General features: G+C 37.5%; 1 protein-coding gene across 1 annotated transcript in view; it reads right to left on the reverse strand.

The window, feature by feature from the left end:
• Positions 1–20586, reverse strand: part of LOC134794761 (uncharacterized) — a 274918-nt gene that overhangs the window by 190226 nt on the left and 64106 nt on the right. The window lies entirely within an intron of this gene.

Genomic DNA, 20586 nt, shown 5'->3' on the forward strand with positions numbered 1-20586 from the left:
CATACAGGGGTGGATTTTATTAAGCTACAGGTTTCAGATAGATAGAAAGTATTTTTCACCTTTTTAGGGTTCCGTACCCAAAGGGTAAAACGGGACCCTATTACTAAGACTTCGCTGTCCGTCCGTCCGTCCGTCCGTCCGTCCGTCTGTCACCAGGCTGTATCTCAGGAACCGTGATAGCTAGACAGTTGAAATTTTCACAGATGATGTATTTCTGTTGCCGCTATAACAACAAATACTAAAAACAGAATAAAATAAAGATTTAAATGGGGCTCCCATACAACAAACGTAATTTTTGACCAAAGTTAAGCAACGTCGGGAGTGGTCAGTACTTGGATGGGTGACCGTTTTTTTTTGCTTTTTTTTCGTTTTTTTTTTGCATTATGGTACGGAACCCTTCGTGCGCGAGTCCGACTCGCACTTGCCCGGTTTTTTTTCGCACTTTTGACGCCAAGCCCCCATCCGCAAACCGTCCGATAAGGAACTTCGTCATGCTCATACTCATGCTATGTTTTGTTCTGTTCTGTTCTTGCATATATCGCACTAGTATATGGCTTGTGACGCCAATATTTGCCATTTGCATCTATCGTAGTAGTACTTATATGGCTTGTGACGCTAATATTAGACATTTGCATCTATCGCACTAGTATGGCTTGTGACGGCAAAAACTTACAATTTTTTTTACCTAGTCCATTCGTTAAACCGCCCGATAAGGAACTTCTTTCCAAAAAAGCATTTATCCGATTTGCAAGACCGAAGTGATCCCATAAGTGCTCCGTGAAAAAAGTTTTGTTCAGAGCATTAAAACGTATAGCAAAGACAAAATTTATTACGTGATAAATTTTATTCGACGAATAAAATTACAAAGTAATTACATTTTGCCCATCTCTCCAGCTAACAAAGAAGGGCTATTGGTTAAGAAATTCATGTGATTTACGCTCTTTCTTCCCAAAGTTGGCAGGGTATATTGATAGAGGGGTATCATTGTCTCCCACCCTCGGGGATGAAATATTCAGTGCACCGAGGCTCTCATAGGCGCAATCTACTGGCCCTCCCTAAATCATAAATTCTTGCACTCTCGAAGGACGTTTAGAGATGAGTTATGTGAGGAAACTTAGAAAAATAGAGAGAAAATTTTGCGTGTCATGAGGAATGTCATTCAGAGAATTTGCCTTGAAGCTCTTTCGGCGTGTTGTCGTGTTTATATTTCGACGTATCATCGCAAAATTTGATCAATTTTAAGAAGTGAATGGGATCAGTAGGGGTCGTCCTAATACAACGCGATTACGAACTTGTGCGAACGCTCGATCAAACATATTGAACTCGAATAGGCGTCTTAATGGACAATCGCGCGACTCGCACGAGTGGCAATTAGGACGAACCCTTATAATATGTAAAATAAGTACAACGAAATGTAAAAGGATTTTTTGACATGAGAAGTGCTCAATCTGGCTACACACGGGTAGCCCTTTTTATAAACCTTTTTACTAAATAGATGTGCGTGAAAGAACTGGGTTTACACAAAGTTGTCACTATGACAATAGAAGTACGTGTCGTGGCTGATTACGTGACATAGGTACGCACGCTGGGCCTTGAATAAGGAGCTCTTCAAACTTCAAACTAGCCAGATATTATCTAAACATAATCAAACATTATCTGAACAACTGTACACCAGGCGTTTCATAAATGATCAGACGTATACTGATGAGATGAGTTTTTCGTCTGCCAAGGGAATCAGATCAAATCTTACGATAAAAAATTCACGATTAAGATTCGTGATCTCAAATATCCAGGGAATTTAGTGTGACGAGTCTCCGTGACGTGACATTAAATGTTTCCGATAGTAGATACTTAACTCAATTTTTAATTTCAAGTAAGATGATGTGTAGTTATTTTTTTTTTCTTAGTGAAAATTGTCTTAACCTGTAGAGTGGTTATTACCTAATTAAAATATACACTGTACAAGTGTAGGTACAGCCACCTGCAATAACATGTTATTCTTCGAAGGCCGTAAAATTATGTGACACGCTCTAAAAAAAAATGAATATATGAAAAAAAATGTGAAAATATGTGGCTCTACAAATAAGATTGTGTCAGATATTTTTGCGGCCTTCGTCGTGTAACATATTATTGCAGGTACCTACTTAAAGGTTCCGTCACACAGGCGCGTTTTCCGGGCGGGGCGTGAGCGTTTTATATGTAAAAGCGGCGCGCCGCGCTAACGCCCCGCCCGGAAAACGCGCCCTGTGTGACGAAGCCTTAAGAGTTGATTTGCAGTTTCTACATTTTGTTTCATTGCGATGGTTATACTGTCTCTATTAAATTAACCCAATAACGCCTACGTCTAGGGTTACCAGATACAAATTTAGAATTTCCTGACAAAATTCCTGATCGACGACGGGGGCGGGGGAGAGGGGGGTGTCTTAGCCGTTAGAGATGGCCACTCGATTGAGCCAATAGCCGCGTTTTATTTATTTAAGTAAATAAAAAGGTACTTTATAAAAAAGTCTATCAATTCAAAAAATTCCTGACATGTCAAGAAAATTCCTGTCATCTGGTAACCCTACCTACGTCCGCATATGGAAACAGCTAATGGTCTGATTCTGTCACGTAGATAGAACAAAATCAAATCAAATGTCCTAAATCCTAAATACAGCTGTACCGAAGCGTATATGTATTTATATAGTGGGCGTAATTAGGGTTGATGTGGTATAATATTTACCTAGTTATAATGTTTACTTTAATAATATATATGTCACTCACAAATAAAGTATTACTTACTCAATAAATAAACGGACGGACGTTAGATACACATAAACGTTTCAACACAGTAAAATATGTCATAAATATTAAATTTTCTGTCAAAAATAACATATTGTTATTACATATTGTTTTGTTTTCTACAAGCTTTTGTTTATCTTGCCCTGTTAGTATGTATGTTCTAATAATGTAAATGTAATCTTTTTATTTTTGTCTCTACAATGTATTTAATTATTTATAGGTATTTATCAACATGAAGGGACGCCTACTCTTGTACATCAAAGTTTGGACAGCTCCTGGATTACGGATAATCCTTACCGTATAAAGGGATGGCTAAACGACAAATGGGATAAGTTTCCTGTAGTTTTCATAAGTACATGTCCAAATAATGTGGACATTGTTAAAATTATTTAGTTTTCGCCTCCGTGTGTTTATGTTGACAAGTTATACACGATTTGTGTCACTGGACCGTTAGAACTCAAGACAAATTCACGTTTTGTAGTGGATTTGTAACAAAAGTTTTGAACTAACACAGATAGAAACTCTAACAACATAATTATGTGCATACTTACTAATGTAGGTAATATTAGTTACTTCACTGGCTCACTGCTACTACAAGCACTATTGTCAGGTTTAATAAAAAGTCACATTTTTACTACTAAAGTCACATTTTTGTACTTGCATTATGTAATAAAAAGAAAGTCGATCAAGTGGGGCTAAATCATAAGTCAGGCATATTGTCGCACATGTCACAAACGAGGGCCAAAAGTCACGAAAAATGTGACTTATGTGACCATCTGTCAACACTCACAAAAGGAAGATCTTGGCCTCCGACACAAGAGAACGCCACTTTTTCCTATTCTGCGCCACTTTACGAGTTTGTCATGCTCACGGGGTTCTCTGAGATTAGACATAACTTTTAAAAATCATCTTCATCTTCCTTGATGGTGATTCATCTTTGGAAGTTTTCCATTCGGATACCCAACAACAACATAGGCTCTTCTCGCAGCTCAACCACCTCCCATCCTCTCCAAGAGTCACCTCGCCATTCGACTTTGCTTTGACCTCGGTGATTAAATACAATCAGTGTAGGACGGGACATCAATTAATAGTTCATAAAACGAATTGAGTATATTAAGCTATTTACAATTAATAAAAAAAAAAACATTGCAAACACAGGAAAATACGTAACGATATTAAAACTATTAAAAGACGCCATCCTGTCTACCGTAGCCATCGTTAAAAACCAATCAAAGTGTTTATTTTTAACTGCCCTGTCAGTACTAATAGCTTTAAGTTAACTGCTCTTTACTTTTTGATTAGATTGTTTACTTGAATGATAATAACGTCGTTTTAGTACAAAATGTTTCCAATTTACTTTACAATCGTTGAAGCCATTTGTATTGGAGTTCCAAAGTACGGATAGAAGATACCTTTGGGATACATTCCTTCGTCCTTAAAATAAAATTCGTTTGCCGCGGGGGTAATCTATGTGTTCATTTGCCAATTCCATGGGTAGGGTATCAGTAAAAATATAGTCCGTCCTTCAAGCAATGTAGGTAACCAAATCACATATCCTCAATTTGTATTATCATCGTTATCCATTCCAGATATTCAATATTTGACAAAGAACCTATTTATTATCTAGGTATTGCACAGTAAAAAGTGGCAAAGCACATTGCAAAACGTCTTGTATAGACATGAAACTTAGAATACCTATTTATGGTCATATTATTTTTCGTTCATTGTTTTAGAACGTAAAACTATTGCTAATGAACTAACTTTGTCCATGTCTTAACTTGCAACTAGCCTAGTCGGTAGTGACCCTTTTGTTTTTTTTTGACGGAGTGGGAATGCGTTTATGCACGGTGTGTGGGACTCGCCGCTCCTTTCCCCTCTCCTGGCAAGAGAGGGGGAGAATTTGGTCCTACCCACTAAACCCACTCCGGCGTTTCACCCTCTCTGCCGTTCGTGAGGGCGCACTGGGATCGACTGGGATGACATTCCACCACGGCGCCCTCCGGCAGCCCCGGCTTATCGCCAGGGCCCTCCTCACAAAGTGGAGTCGGTAGTGACCCTGCCTACGGAGCAGGAGGTCCCGAGTTCAAAGCCTGGTAAGGCATTTGTGTGTTGATCACAGATATTTGTTGCTGAGTTATGGATGTTTTCTATGTATTTAAGTATTTAGTTAGTGTAGCCACCGCTGGCGCTAAGAGTATATGCAGCTCTGTAATGCTCAGCCAAGGTATGGTCGGACCGGATCGATACAGCGATTGCGAGCACGATGTTTGTTTTATGTATTAAATAATCTTAGTTGTAAATAGTCGTTATGTTGTAACTTCTTGCTGTGTAACTTTTATTATTTGATTTTTTTCTTATTTGACTATTTGTTTACTGTATATTATTTCTATGTCTTTTTTCTTCTTGTCTGTTACCTCCCGTGATTCTTCTCACTTGATGGTCTCATCGGAAGATCAGCGCTGGAAGCCACCAGCAACATGCTGAGATGGGGCCATTTCGTGGCACTTTAATCTTATTTTATGTTTTCTTTTATATAATGTATTGTACCGATTGTTTGTGCTTACGAATAAATCAATTCTATTCTATTCTATTCTATTCTATAAATATTTTATCAATTTATGTAGGTCGAAATGTTATACACATTGTTCGATACTATTAATTTATTATTTATTAATTTACACTGTCGAGTCGAGTATGCTTCCAACTATTTCCTCTGTGTAGGTACACTTAAATGTATTTATAACATAGGTAATCGGGTCCTGTGCAGTGAGACGTACAGTCAGCCACGCATGACTAGCTCCGTGGTATCATACGCTTTATACCATAATGATGTTAATACCTCCACTCCGATGGAATACTGATCGTCAATTTAACGTAACATCATGGACGTGTAAAACAAGAAGACCGACAAAGTCTATCATCACGTTTCTCCAATAATTCAGTTTATTGTCAGATGCCATCGAAAGGGTGAAGGGTGAACGTAATTTTGTCAGTTGTGAACTTGTGAGCTGCAGAAATTCTATAATTAATACATATGTCGGCAGACAACTCTTTTGCTTCGTCGTGTGAACCAAACAGGCGTCTTGTATGAAACCGAGTGCAGCAGAAATTGAGCACACTGTAAAAATTTACGAGAATTACGTAAAATGTCATATTTTTCCGGTGATTTCCCAGATTTTTCGGGAATTTTACAGGATTATGTAATTTTTTTGCATGTAAAATTACATAATTTTTAACAGTGCAACCAAAATTGCGCGATTCTCAACTCAAAAAAAGACCCGCACGCGAAACGCAGCAGGTCTGTTCTATTCGTTTTATTCGGCGCTTCTTCTGATTTCTGGATAGCGTTCCAAATTTCCATGTGTTAGTGTATAGTTATTTTGAAGTAGATCTCAGTTACCTATATTAAATATATTAAGAAGGGGTCACTCACGAATTTTAAGTCGAAACACGCGTTCTTAATATACTCGTATTTAATATGTCTGTGTCTCACGGAAGTTTTGTCTCAAAATTAGATCTCAGTTCCGTCACAGAATAAATAATAGTACTAGGTACAGAAGACTCACTCTCTAACAAAACGCGTTTGTTACGATCAGCACAGATATGGCCTTGTCGCGACAGCGCCACGCGCGGCTTATGGCAAACTCCTCCAAACGGATGTACTTTTAGCTACCTGTAGCAAAGCGACGAAATAGCGGAGTGAGCCACGCCTGGTTCCGTCCATTTTGTTTGACGATTAGATCCCTTGTCAAAACAACTTTCTTCCTTTCAATTGGCAATCTGTTCGATGGCACTGATTGAAGGAACGCGACTTTGTCTACACACTGTCAGTCTTCATGTTTATTCGTCCATGGTAACATTATAATGACAGAGAATAATGGCGCCGAATCGAAAACGGTAGCCTCGATTGATAGCCTTTGGGGGGCTTTTGGTTTGATTGTATCGTTAGATAGATGGCGCACCGACGATCTGGTCAAGATAGTACAGAAATAAATAGGTCCTTTAGGAAATTGTGGCATGATAATGATGAAAAAATTAGTAAGGCGGTGGTGCTGGAAGCGGTCCCAGTACTTGTCATCCTGAAACTCATTCAAGACAGTCATTGTCAATAGAGGTGACAGCAGGGTGTCATCTATTGGGCAAAAGCATGTCGAGCACTAGTACCACCACATTACTTAAGTTCGAAAAAGGCAAATGAACAACAGTTCCTGTATAAAAAAGGAAGTCACAAATTTTTCACGCGCTTACAACAAAAATATCAGCTATAATAAGTTTTTTGATGTCGCATAATGCCATAAATAAATAAAGAACCGGACAAGTGCGAGTCGGACTCGTCCACCGAGGGTTCCGACTTCCGTACTTTTTAGTAAGTATGTGGTGTTATAGCGGCAACAGAAATACATCATCTGTGAAAATTTCAACTGCCTAACTATCACGGTTCATGAGATACAGCCTGGTGACAGACAGATAGACAGGCGGACAGTGGTCTTAGTAATAGGGTCCCGTTTTTACCCTTTGGGTACGGAACCCTAAAAAGATAAACAGAACTTATTTGTTGCGAGTGCTATTTGGTCATATGACCAAATGAATCAAGTTGATAGAAAGTGAGTTGTATGTATGTATCTACAATACACGAATCATAATAGTCATGTTTGAAACTTTCTTACGCGTTTAAACTACAAAATGATAAGTAAAGTACATTTGAAAGGGAAATTAAATAACAATTACACGAATAAACATTGTAACGCATCCGTCACGATGCATTATGCACGCGTTTGGAATACTTAAAGCAATATGGCAGAAGCCAGTTTTTAAGGCAACATAAAAACGAAACGTTCTTTGGGGTTTCTAAAATATTGAAGTTGTGCTACAGTCGCCGTCAGATATATCGGAGCGGCCGAGGTGCTCACAAATATCTGAACACGCCTCTATTGCCAAAGCGTTAGAGTGCGTTGCCAGATATTTTTGAGCACCTTGGCCGCTCGGATATATCTGATGGCGACTGTATCATAAACATCGACATTGCATATCATGACAAACAATGTCTGCCTTCAAAAACAGGGATTGTGTTGTCGCCTTTCCCCGAATAGAATTAAATATGTAGGTAAGTATAGATAGCTTTTCGTCTACACAGAATGTTGAATAATATGTGGCTTTCCATTAGAGAAGGGTCCTTATGCTTCATATGCATAAAGGCCTTTATATTAATCATATGTGTGCATAAGGACCAATGGCAAGAAAGCCACATATGTATTTCAGTAATAAGTTTATGCGCCTAATTGATTGATATTTATTGAAATAAAATTTTACAGCATTACAGCTAAGGGGCGCCAATGCGCTGTAAAATTAAGTACCTAAGTAATAAAAAAGTTATAGGTACTAAAATTATAAGATAAATATGACAGTAATTAATAAGCTACCTAAGTTGATTCGCAAAAACGTAAAAATTCTTTATGAAGTTTATGACTCTGGTCGGCAAACAAGTCGCAGTCAGGTGCAAAAGATAAAAAAAATTGAGGAGTGTCCGGGAACGGACAATTGGAGAGTACTAAATATGTAGTATGTACTAATGTATGTAGTATGGCGTCCGCTAGCTCGTTGGGTGGATGACATTCGGAAAATCGCGGGGCACTTTTGGATAAGACTAGCCCAGGACCGGGATAAGTGGCGTACACGAAGAGAGGCCTATGCTCAGCAGTGGGCGACTGAAGGCTAGAATGATGAATGATGATGTACTAATAGGCAATTATGTATTTAAACAAGAATGCTCTGGGTTTTCAGTCAGATATTTGTGTTATAGGTAACTACTTACGTTAAAATACTTGGTGTGTCGAATTATGAATTAAGGCGATCTACCCAGGCCGATTTATAGTATTTTCGGTAAAAAAAACTTCAAATATAATTAATACATTCAATTTTTCAATTTTGATAATAGAATCCTCAATTTCATTGATCTAATTCAAAATCCAAACCTTTGTCTTCATACAAATTGGTTCACAACATAAGTCTACCTAAACCACGTCCTACTAACCTTTCAACCAGCATAGTCTGACCCCCCGCTCCCGGCGCCGCTGAGTTACGGGCCAGATAAATCCGACGGCGAGAGCTCAAGACAACTGGTCGAGATAGTTCAGTCACGACTATACACGTTTTTGTGTCACGATGCTATCGTTGTGAATTTATATTAGGTGTTCAGTCTTTAGTGCATTATGTGCTATGATTTATGTTATTTTATTACCCCACGACGCAAAAAGAAGGGGTGTTAGGACTCACGCTAGAGCGGGCCGTGCCCGGGCCGGGGCGTCCGGCATGTCATTTCCTATGACGGCTGATCGGTGATCACGTGGTGCTTTCCATAGAAAACGAAGCTCCGGAAGCTCCGACCCGGCCACGGCCCGGTCTAACGTGAGTCATCCTTTATACGTTGCCAACGTCTTTTTGTGGTATTGTAGCTGTATAACTCTCAAACGGATGAACCGATTTCGATGTGGTTTTTTTACGTGAAAGCGAGTTTCCTTGGCGTGGTTCTTAGTTATGATTCATAAAAATCGATCCAGCAGTTTGAAGAGTATCAACTCTTTTCCAAATCAAAATACATATTCGATTCGCATTCACTCACTGAATGGAATTAGACGGGCTATATTTATACAGACAGATTTCGCTCTTTTGTATCTACGGAGAGGAATAAGCCTCTCATTCGCTCAGAGGACCTACCGCGAACCACGTTCGACGTGTTGCCTCTCTGTCGCACTTGTAAATTCGTACGTAAGTGTGACACGTCGAACGTGGGTCGCGGTAGGCCCTCAGGCGTGAGTCGAGTATCGAGGCAAGTAAACCAGAGTATTACGTGGATGTTGTACCTAATACATTTTGGTACCTAATACAACCTACATAAACATGACACTAAATGCTTATCAGAAGTACAGATGCATGCCAAGTTTCAAGCAAACCGGTCCAGTAGTAGCGTTAGCATACACTTTATACACATTCCGTTTGCCAACTTCGTATATACCGGGTGTTTGTGGCCATGGGGCTTTAATGCAACGATTCTACCTATTCCTTAAGAGCCTCTTTCCAACCGGAAGAAATCATGAATCTTTGCACGTACCTAGAGTTAGACCAAGAAAAGTCTGCAGAGATTTTGACAACACACGCAGTGCAGGTGTTATTTTAAACGTCAAACTTCTATGAAATTAAATAACACTGGCACTGCGTGTGCTGTCAAAATCTTTGCAGACTTTTCTTGATCCAACTCTAGCTTAATGTGAGTAAAAAAGTACAGCAACATGATATATTTTTTAACTTTATAAACATCTGTACTTAAAAATGCATGAAATTTAATTGATACTTAAATTTCATGCATTTTTCCGTATATTACGATTCTTTTTATGGAAGGGAGGCGTAGCGTTAGGTACTAATTGTCATTTGTTCGTTCTATTTAATTATATTATTTAATTTCGTTTCGTTAAATTTCGAGCAATTAGACACTTCCAGGAGATATACATATTTAAATAACCAAGTCAGTTGCTTGAAAAACATTCATAATCTCGAAATAATTTGCTCTTTTCCTTCCATAATTTTCCTGCTTTTCTGCAAAACATAAGCGCAATAGAAAATTAATATTTTCGCAGTAAAATCGTTTAAAGGAAATTAGAAGGAAACGGTATAAGTCCGTCGGTCGGAAACACCCGGTATACCTAAGATAACTATAGTATAGACAGGTTAATAGCAACATGTTTGCATTGTGTAGATAGGTAGTCTCTAACGAAGAAATTACACGAATATGACAGAAAATACCACTGACTGTTAGTAAATGGGGTATTATTACCTCGATCCACAGTATAGCGAAAAACAGTAGAAAAACTCGGCGTATTCGTACCTGCAACAAATAAAATTAACAAATGTTAATAAATCGACTAATTAAAAATATGCATATAATACGATATACTCCTATTATGATTACGATTAAATAAATATGTAAAATAAATACTCGTATTTTGAGACAAATAATGTTGCCAGGTGATGATTATGGAGTAGGGATTATGTTATTTTACGCCCGCTACACATCGCATTCGAAAAAGCGTATTCACGTGAAGTTAAAGAGTGTTGGACCTTAGAACAAAAGGCATAAGGTCCACCGATGTACAGTTATTTTGCCTCGCCTTCAGGGCGCAGGTACTACTCCGATGTTAAGCATAAATCCCTTGCTACACGGTCGCCGACAAGCCCCCAGACCGCGTGGCCTTGGTCTGTCCCGGACCGTGTAGACAGTTGTTTCCAACAAAATTTGACCAAAACCAAGGTCAGACAACCGTCTGACCTACCAACCAGAAGGCTTGTCGGCGACCGTGTAGCAAGGGCTTAAGAGCCCTGCGCGGCTCGGCTAAGTTCATTATCAAATAAAAAAGATGTACCTACAGTTAACATAGTGGGCGATGGTTACTAGTTTTCGTTGCTAAAAATTGTTATAGTAAGAAAATAAAGCAAGTAGAAGTTTTGTAAGAAAAACTTATATGCTTACTCGCTATGTAGGTATACTATATATTTTATAGGTAAGTATGTTTAAAATATCCTCCCCATTTCGTCAGTCGGGCAGTAAAAGTATGAATATTCCGATGCGTTTTATGATGCACGGTAACATAGTCGTAAATTTGGTAATGGTCAAAAAGACGGATATGCAGGTTATATTGCTTACAACGGACAGATAATATTGGTAGGTACGACCCATATAAAATACTATGTCACAGTTACCTTTCGCAAGCGACTTTTGTTAGAAAACTCAACACTTTGATGATAATTTTTTATCACCAAAATGCAAACAAATAAAAAAGACAGCATTACTTACAAGTAAAACCCGGTAGACAACAGGCGGAACATGTGTCGAAGTCTAGTCAAAGGTCCTACTTTGTCGCTTACCATAAGGACGAGATTTGCTTGTATCTTTCAATGAATAACCTGTCAAAACGTCTTTATGGCAAGCGATTCAAGCCATTTTAATCCACATTCGATCACTTCTTATTCCTATCTTTAGTAAAACCAATGAAGCCAATCTTTCTAGAAAAAGTCACTGACATATAGGTACCTATTACTTTCTCATTTGGTCGTAGTTCAGAGAAAAGGCTCCTTCTTTTTGTCAGAAAGTTCAAATTTCGTGAGTTGGATCCTTTTCCCTAAATTACATCAATTTATTCTCAATTAACTTCTCTCTTTTAATACACGTAGGGTGACTGCTATAGTTATTGGCCACTCCTAACAAATCAGAAAGAAACAAGCCAATTGAAGCCTTATTAAGTGTCCAATTACTATGGGCTTGTGCGCAAATCACGCGAGTTTTTTTCGGCTACTTTTTGACCCCCCTCCCCCTTGGTGACATTTGGTGAGAGTCTTGGCAAAACATTTTCTTAATAAACTAAACATATAAAATATAATAAACTATATAATCTTTTATTTTTGTATAGGTACTGTTTTTTGAATATTATTATTATGTTTTTTTTTTGTAGTTAAACATTTCGAGACTTTATACATCTCCAAGTAATTGTAATAAAAGTATTACTAACTACCTGGCCTATTTGCTGAATAAATGTTGATATTTGTTTGATGTTTCTTCAAATCTAGATTACTCTACTGTTAAACTCGACATTAGCAAGGGAATTCCGTCTGAAATTGGTCCTCATTACTTCCATTCCGCAACCCGCAACACACTCCTTCATTACGTCCCATTAGTTGACTTACTTGGACAACAGTGTTACACGAGTGGACGATATAATTCGAACACCGTCTATTTCCCTCTCTATCGAATACAAGAGCGACAGAGATGGAGGTTTATTTTCGACTTTGATGCGTGTGACCTTTAGGTCCGTCAAAGCTATGAATAAACGAGAACGCTTATACTGGTTTACTTGAACAGTCGAACTGCCGTGCCGGTGCTCTGAAAGCAATGGAATTGTAAATGTCATCATTCATCAACACAGCTACCTGCTAAATTTAGCAACTATTGAAGCCACTTAAAAATGCCATAAATTGTACCCAAAAAACTGCTTGTATTTTTTTGTAAGGGGTTGTGCACAATCACGCGAGGTGATTTCGGCGACTTTTTTAACCCCCTCCTTCCCCTTGGTGATATTTGGTGAAGTTTTTGGCTACTCCCCCTCCCCCATATAACCTCACGTGTATTTTTTTGAAATTTTTCCATCCGACCGGTCAAGGCCACGCGCTCCAAAATATACTCGCTATTTTGAAGTGCGGAGTGAAGATTTATGCTTAACGAAACCGAGAAAAAGTATTTACTCATGTTGTAAGTATTTTTTCTTAGTTTCGTTCACTGTAGAAAAATACACATGAGGTCTCCTTATACCCCCCTCCTACAACGTGATCTGTCGTGATTTTTTCGTGACCCCTAACGTGACAAGCCCTAACTACATTCGTCTAGCAACTTTAATAGGGGGTATTACTGCAATGTTCTGCCGCCAGAGTGCAGCACTAAACTAACTAGTAAAGCATAGAGTAACTTATACATACTGTACCTTACCTTAAACTGTTTTTGACAAGTTTTAACAGACAATAAAAAATGACATTGATGCATCAAGGCGGTATGAGGGCCTACCGGGAAACGCGAAAATCGAAATTTTTATTATCTGCCTCTTTATCGCTCAAATATGTAGGGTGATAGAGAGGTTAGATAACGAAATTTCGATTTTCTTGTTTCGCGGTAGACTCCCAGATTGTGATGGATAGTGTTAGTGGCGCCCCCTACGCAGAGTTTCGCGTAATATTCCCTATTCCGAGATGGCAATAACAATGGGAATGACAGCCTAAGCCAGCGTACTTATTTATGGATTACGGGCAAACCACAGGTCTTGCATTAATTACGCATTTCTGAGGGCCTAACCGCGAACCACGTTCGACGTGTTGCCTCTCTGTCGCACTTGTAAATTCATTCGTGACAGGGAGGCAACACGTCGAACGTGGTTCGCGATAGGCCCTCTGTACACGTAGAGTTGCCAGTTGAGGTTTAGTGTATGGCGAGACTGTAGAATTCCATAAATCTTTTAAATAAGTACCTATAAAACTATGTACCTAAACGGATTATAATAATATCGCTTATAATTAATTTAAAATACATCCCAACGTTTTTAACCTTAATTATTTTTACTAAACACGACCGAAACAGACATTTCTCTACGACTTAATTCAGTCCGATTCTATTTAAACCACACAACCAATTTATAAGCAAGCACAGATAAAAAATGTACAACACATTCATAATAAACACAAAACCTAAATTCACGATCATATTTTCCCGTTTTCCTTTCCTTACAAACAAGATATATACAGTGGTATTACTAAAAGAAATTAATAACTAGCTTAAATCTTTTTCGTTTCTTATATTTCATATTTAATTTACCAGCTCCGCAAAACCAATAGAGCTTTGGAATATTTCCCGGCGCCCGCGGCGATCACATTTCATCTTTGCCGGTAATTGAATGAGTTCATGTTGTTTTAAAACGAGATCACGTACTTATTTATTAACTTGTGAACTTGGTAAAATACTTGGGATCCTCAGGATCCTGGTATAAAATACTTGTTATCATCAGTGATCGGACAAATCATCGCAAAACCATCAAAAATCATTTATATCTCAAAATATATCTAGGATTATAGGAAAGATTTATTAAACTCTTATTATGTACACAGTGTCTTTATAAAATTTCCAGATTATACTCAAAAACTGCAGTTCAAAATTGTTAAAAAAATTGTATCATGTTCCATACAATATTTATTTTGCGATAAATTGTCCGAACTCTGGTTATCATTTCATAGTAGGTACCTATAGGTACGTATACGATAGGGGAGAGTCGGCAATATTGCCCCGCCGGTGAAATCGTACGATTTCTATTTTCCCCATTAAATAACCCAGTTTATTTACACATAAAGCAACAGTAGTACATACTCAAATAGAATTAAGTTTAATGATCTAATCAAACGTTCCATAAGAATACAAGCGAACGAAAGAGAGAAAAAATATGATTTTCGTCAGTTTGTAATAACTTGTGATCAAGGTATGTTAAAAATACGCGATTAACAGTATTTTACTACAAATATAAATGGGTTTATTGTGTAAGTTTTGAAATAGTAGATTGTTAACCAAGGGTTGAAAGGCACTCTGAGTTAAACACTGTACTTTTCATTTCGAATACGAGGAAAGTAAAATGCATGTATTTTTTTTATACATGACTAAGTATAAATTTTTATAGTATTTTTTGAGGGTACTTTCAATTAACAATTTAGGCAAAAGTATCGTTATTTATGGAATTGGGAGTCAAATATCAGAATGGAAATATTATAACGAATCCATTTATACCCAAATTTCAATTGCTTATCGTAAAAAAATTACAAAATCGTACTTGGAACCTAAAATGCTCTAGTGCAGAAACTTATCATTTTCTGCACACCTTTTAGAACAACAATGACCCTCTTTCAGAGCATGGAAATGAAAAGTCTATTTTTTATGGTTTTAACGCGATTTTTAGGGTTCCGTACCCAAAGGGTAAAACGGGACCCTATTACTAAGACTTCGCTGTCCGTCCGTCCGTCCGTTCGTCCGTCTGTCACCAGGCTGTATCTCACGAACCGTGATAGCTAGACAGTTGAAATTTTCACAGATGATGTATTTCTGTTGCCGCTATAACAACAAATACTAAAAACAGAATAAAATAAAGCTTTAAATGGGGCTCCCATACAACAAACGTGATTTTTGACCAAAGTTAAGCAACGTCGGGAGTGGTCAGTACTTGGATGGGTGACCGTTTTTTTTTGCTTTTTTTTTTCGTTTTTTTTTTTTGCATTATGGTACGGAACCCTTCGTGCGCGAGTCCGACTCGCACTTGCCCGGTTTTTACTACTCTTAGTCTCAAGGGTGTTTTTTTGGATCCTAGGACCCTGGGTCAAAAAGAGAAGTATGCTTCGTGAAGCGTTGGTAGGTATTGACCAATAAGACGTAAAAAAATAAAAAAACATGAATCCAATAATAGACACATTCCAAATTAATTATTCATTGTTTAGTCATCCGTAGCCGCAAATGACTATAAGTATTAACCACGAAATATATGACAAACACAGTAAAATGGTGATAATTACGTTATTCATTTTGTGAGTAATTTTATTTGTACCTACAAAACAAAATATCTTAAATTATTATAAATGGTTAAAAGTTTCAATCATTTCTTCTCTTCTTCCTCGCGTTATCTCGGCATTTTGCCACGGATCATGGGAGCCTGGGGTCCGCTTGACAACTAATCCCAAGAATTGACGTATGCACTAGTTTTAACGGAAGCGACTGCCATCTGACCTTCCAACCCAGAGAGGAAACTAGGCCTTATTGGGGTTAGCCCGGTTTCCTCACGATGTTTCCCTTCACCGAAAAGCGACTGGTAAATATCAAATGATATTTCGTACATAAGTTCCGAAAAATTCATTGGTACGAGCCGGGGTTTGAACCCGCGACCTCCGGATTGAAAGTCGCACGCTCTTACCGCTAGGCCACCAGCGCTTCGCAATTTTACCGATTGAAAATCCATGCGTGACGTCAAGTCAACCCTCGTGATAATACAGAGTAGCGAAAAATATTGGTATTTTTCGGAGGTGGTATTTTTTGGTACTTGTAGGAGTATTATACTCCTAAAGTAAGTAAAGTAAGTAAGTAAATATAACAAGTATTTCTCACTGCACATAACTCTTTAGTTTCTAGGTCTCCGGATAATTAGTGTAGACGGTAAATTAAGTCCAATTAGTAACATCTGCCGGACGGACTTTGCATTCAGCACCGTGATAAGACCCTGGGGGCCGATTATGTTATAATAATTTGATATCATTTTGATACGACTTCGAGTCATGTCATCGGCTAGGCACGTGTCACGCGCGCCAATAAAGATTCTGCACGTTGGAGGGATGGAGGGACTGCCCCCCTACTGGGTTGGAAGGTCAGATGGCAATCGCTTTCATAAAAACTAGTGCCTACCCCAATGCTTGGGATTAGTTGCCAAGCGGATCCCAGGCTCCCATGAGCCGTGGCAAATGCTGGGACAACGCGAGGAAGATGTTAGATAATTTGTAATACTTTAATTTTTAATTGTGATTTATAAAATTGTAATTGTGATATAATATAAAATTCAAACGCAATGTATATTGTTCTATGGATAAATGAATATGACTATGATTGGTGCTCACATTCAATGTCGTATCAAAAGATGAAAACCATATAAAACTGTTGAAGCCAGAATCGGCTTCCTGCTTAATTTATTCAATTCAGGCGCCTTTTCTCTTGAAAGTGACTCGGATCACTTGAATAGTTTACATATTTGCTATTTTAAATGTACACTTCTACATTAAAGAGCAATCAAAATGGGTCATATTAAGCATATTTACAATATATTTAACAGGTCACTCACGTGATATTCACCGAATTTGTCGGAATCATTTTGGATCGAATACTGTGCGAATATGATGGTCGTTCTTGTCTACGTGACAGCGTGATAAAACGGTGTCCGTCACTTTTAATCCTGCGGTGTTAAATAGAGACGATTATTTTATCACGTGAATAAAGCCATCCATAATACGCCTGCTGATTGAGTTATAAATAATTTAATAAGTATGTACCTATACTATAAGTAAGTATGAGTCTCACGGGAGTTTTATAGTTAAAATGGGTCAATCTGTATATAATTTCCACCCGAAGTGACCCGTTTTCATTGCTCTTGAGTAGAATTAAAAGGATAAACTAAACATAGAATGCTGTTTTAATAAAATCAGACAGCAAGCAGCAGTAGTGCAGTATTTTTACATTTAAGAAGTAATTTAAACATGCAGATAAAGCGAGTGCGAGAACTTTTCTAGGTACATAATATAAATTAACTTAAATGAACAATTGAACATATATTTTAGAAGAAAGAAGTAAGAAAGAAAATACATTTATTTACGTCAAACCAAACCAGTTAAATTATATACACAACATAAATCAGATGGACGTAAAAAAATTTTTTAGACTTATATGTTTGGTACTTTGGTCCCACACTTCGATGAGTTTTTTGTAATAGGTATACTTTTTGGGACAGCATACTCATACCTAGTGATTAAATAATTAAAACCGCCGAGTCCTGTGTCCTGTGAGCAATAATATAATGCCATTCTACAGGTATTCTACAGCATTCCTGTGCAGCAGGAGTGGTGAAGTAAAGCTTAATCCGAATGAAACCTTTACTCTAGCTAATCGTGAAAGTAATTTTGAGCTTAGACACTAAGGGCCACTTGCACCACCCCACTAACCCGGGGTTACGCAGTTAAACCGTTAACCCAGTGTCAAATTGTACTGGTAATTAACCATGGTAACTCCAGGTTTAACCGAATGGTGCAAGTGGCCCTAGGTGGTAGGTGGTAAGTAAGAGCACTTATCTGACCATAGAGGTAGACTTTATCGATGGTTCGTGACCGCTGTTTCTCCAAATGTACTTGGTACTGCATTCCCAAGTAACACACAAGCAGGATAATAGAGTAAAATTATCATCTTATTCAAATTAAGATTGCATAAATTTTGTGTATAAGCGGTGGAAATTACTAAATTCGGAATAAGAAAATATGTGGGCCTAGTGGGGCCTAAATGCTGAATAAATTTTGCATAGTATCGGTTTTGCATATTAAAGCTGAATAATACTTATTTCTTACACAGTTAGTCAGACATTATTCAGCTTAAAGCATTTGTGGTTACTAAAAGCTGCATAATAGCAGCATTAGCAGCAATTAGCTGTATATATTTTGTGTCGTGAGATATTAAGCAGACAATATTAAGAAAAATGTGATAGTGGCTACTAAATGATGAAAAGAAGCGTCGGTGAAGACTTTCAACTGTATAAAAGCGGTTGCAGTTTCTGTTATAATGCTAGTTTTTGAATAAAGGTGGACGCTATTACTGGAAGCTGTAATGAAATCCACATATTATTTGTTATTCAGTAGCTGCATATATGGGTTAGTTATGGCTTTTATAGACATAACGTCTGAATAATAAATACTAAAACAACACTTATACTTAAGTTATAGCGATTTTAGTACATATATACTAACTTTTCTTGCTAAAAGCTGCAAAATGAACGCAATGAGCAGCGCTATTCAAACTACTGCTTAGTATCAACAAATGCGCGGTGGAGAGGGTTCCGTAGCTTTATAAGTTTATACACGGTCAACAGTGCTACTTGAGCCTGTTTGCTTTGAGCTTGAGCGTGTTTTTATTTTATTTTGAACGCATCTTGCGTATTTATTCTTTAATCCAACCATTATTTAAAAAATCGAGGTTTACTTTTCTTAACAATTCTCTTCGATTGGTTATTTTACACAAGATGCATTGTCGTTTTAATGACGTAAAACAAATGCTAGCTACCATCGTAAACACTGTTAACTGACCATTTGCATACCTTACTGCAACGAGATAAAGTTTACCAATGGCCATTTAAGGTTGTTGCTAGTTGGCAAACAAGGTGGCAAATGCTAGTTATTGATATTGTTGCATTAAAAACTTGTAGACTGGACTGGGTATGAGAAAAATTTAATAATCACCCCCATTAAAATATAGCGAAATCGATTCTCCACAATCGATCAATCGATTTTGAACAGACTGTTTTTAGGTTTCAAGTGGGTCTACTCATACCCATCCCACACTATACTCGTACTCATACCTAAACAATACTGCCCATACCAAACTATACTTGTACTCATACCCGTGATACCCGCTACTAATATACCCGCACCTTCGCACCTATACCATATTCATATTCATACCATACTCGTAACCACACCATACTCATACTATACACATCATCGTACTCACTTCGTACATCTTTGCGTATACCTTTACCTACTACATATTTGTCGGAACTGATAACGTCTGCCGTGCCCCCAGATTTATCATATAACTTAAATATTATATCGCGTTTATAATATTAGTAGGAAGTAGGATTGAATATTGCCCGTGTTACATACCTATAATGTTTCTCATCAAACTAGTGAGGATCTATGTAGTTTTTACTATTTGTGTACAGTACCCTAATATGCTTTAAGATTGAGAAAACAATTACTATTATACTGATGTTATTCAAAACTTGTTGTTCTAAAACCATTATTATCTAACATGTAGCTTAGTAACGCGAATAATGTGAATGCCTATTCAGAAATTTAGCACATAATAGCTGTGGCAGCAGCTTATATTCAGCACAGTCGGACGCCATTACGGTTGCTCATATTCTAACCTCTAAAATTAAATAGGAATAAAATGAACTGAAAAACCCATTTATATTCATTTATAAAACTAGTTTTATCGTAGCATAACTTGTTAAAGTACATTTTCTATCACTAAAACATCTAAACACCGCAAAAAAATTACAAATTTAAAAGTGGAGTACTACATTTTCTATATTTACTTTCTAAACAGTGCATTATTTACGCGGCGCTTTAAAATTTTAAATAAAATGTATATATATATATTTACAGTAAAGTCGCATGCGCAATGAAATTGATGTTATGTAAACATCAAATCAATATATGGGTAATGTCCTCCTTATTTTGTATTCACTTCAGACACTACACTTTGACACGAGTTCAGAAATTAAAATGGAAGACAAATCATACACAAATAGCTGAATATATTTTCTGTAACAATGCACTTTTGAACCAAAAGCTGCATAACGTGTGACTAACTGAGTCATTCTATACAAAGCTGGATAACTTTGGTTTAAAAGCGGTATAGAAGCTTTTGACAGCCTC

This window comes from Cydia splendana, chromosome 11 (genome assembly GCF_910591565.1).
Source record: "Cydia splendana chromosome 11, ilCydSple1.2, whole genome shotgun sequence".
Lineage (NCBI taxonomy): Eukaryota > Metazoa > Arthropoda > Insecta > Lepidoptera > Tortricidae > Cydia > Cydia splendana.